We start from the raw sequence: 1,648 nt of genomic DNA, 5'->3' as shown, positions 1-1,648 counted from the left end.
TATATATATATATATATATATATATATATATATATGCAACCGAAAAGAGTGACCACCAAAGGTAAGTTTGTATGTATGTACATATAATTGTATTTAGTAGATTGTTTCAAGGCGAGTTGTGGCTTAAATGTAATTCATTTTCTTGTTTCTATAGACAATATTAATGAATGGAAGGTTTAGGAATGAAAGTAATTGTAAAAACAATGTGTGTGTGTTTGTACTGAATTTGGATTCTAAGTTAAAGGAAGATAAGTAGAAGATGACTGGAATGTAAAGTTGTATGAAAATAAAAATGTTTAATACCTGACAATATGACAAATGGAAAAAGAAAGAGGATCTAATGAAGAAAGAAAAATATCAGAGAATATAAAGATATGAATGGTTTTAGCAGATGATAGGAAAATTCAGAAAGATGCAAATTTATGAAGAAAATTTGGTGATGAAGATATGTTTAAGAAGAAGAAGAAAAAAATTGGGAAAAAGAGAGAAAGAGCAGATTATTTAAGAAATGAAAAGATAATGGGAAATAATGAATAAAATTAGGTGATGAAGAAATAAGGACAGATGATAAGTAAAAGGAAAAAAGATAGAGATAAATTAATGAAGAAAATTTGGTGATGAAGAAATAAGGACAGATGATAGGTAAAAGGAAGAAAGATAGAGGTAAATTAATGAAGAAAATTTGGTGAAGAAATGTTTAAAAAGTAGATGAAAAAGAAATGAAGGAAATGAGAAAATGGCAAGACGATCAATGATAAATGAAATAAGATATTTGATGCAGAAAATTTGGTAAGTATATGAAGAAATGTAGATAATATAAAGTATACAGAGAAAATCAAGAGGTAATAGAAATAAGGAAAGATATAAGATGTAATGAAGAAAATTAGTTGATAAAGAAATTCAGAAAAAGCAGATGAAGAAAAAAAATGAGAAAATGAAGAAATAGCAGATGATGGAGGCAATGTAAAAAAAAATAAGATGATAAGAAAGAAAAGAAATTGTAAATAAATGTAGAGAATGAATAAGAAAGTATAGTTTTGAGAAGTTTTGATGAAATACTTTTTTACCTGGGGAAGATCAGTGGCGAAACAGTGTATAGCAGAAGATGCTGAGAATGTAAGCAGAATCTCTCTCTCCGTTGATAGAGATCTGTGGGTGTGGGGCATGTATGGGGTGGCAATGGTGTCGGTGGTGGGGTACTTACAGACAGATTTGGTATTGGTAGCAAACTGATGCTGCTAATGGTATGATGGTGATGGTGATGGTGGTGGTGGTGAAGTAGGTTCTGCTGATGATGATGGTGGGGGTGGTGGTGGGGAAAGAGAAAGAGGGTGGATGCCATTATGGTGATAAGGAGGGGGTAGATGACGTGGAGAGGGGGTGGGAGTACGTTTGGTAGAGGTGGTGCTGATGGTGGTGGTGGCAGATGGTAGCAACAGATGCATAGTTAACGGTGGTAGAGGAGATGGTGGTGGCTGTAGTGGGAGTAGGTACCGTAAAGGTGGTGGGTGCAGTTAATGTTTAGTGGGGGTAGTGGGGATGGTGATGGTGATGGTGGGAGTAGTGCCAATAACAGCAGTAACAGTTGCATACCTGAATGATAATAATAGTGATGATGATGATGGTGGTGGTGGTGGTGGTGGTGGTG

At 34.5% G+C, this 1,648-nt stretch overlaps 1 protein-coding gene across 1 annotated transcript in view; it reads right to left on the bottom strand.

Annotated features, from left to right (window-relative positions):
- Positions 1–1,213, bottom strand: part of LOC106872354 (myosin heavy chain, striated muscle) — a 99,292-nt gene extending 98,079 nt beyond the window's left edge. Inside the window, exon 1 of the mRNA XM_014919319.2 lies at positions 1,068–1,213. The gene's annotated coding sequence lies outside the window, so the exon portion shown is untranslated. The remainder of the gene's footprint in view (positions 1–1,067) is intronic.
- Positions 1,214–1,648: the final 435 nt, after the last annotated feature.

Source organism: Octopus bimaculoides, chromosome 29 (genome assembly GCF_001194135.2).
Source record: "Octopus bimaculoides isolate UCB-OBI-ISO-001 chromosome 29, ASM119413v2, whole genome shotgun sequence".
Classification (NCBI taxonomy): Eukaryota; Metazoa; Mollusca; class Cephalopoda; order Octopoda; family Octopodidae; genus Octopus; species Octopus bimaculoides.
The sequence above is the reverse complement of the archived record's forward strand: the minus strand, read 5'-3'. Positions and strand labels throughout refer to the sequence as shown.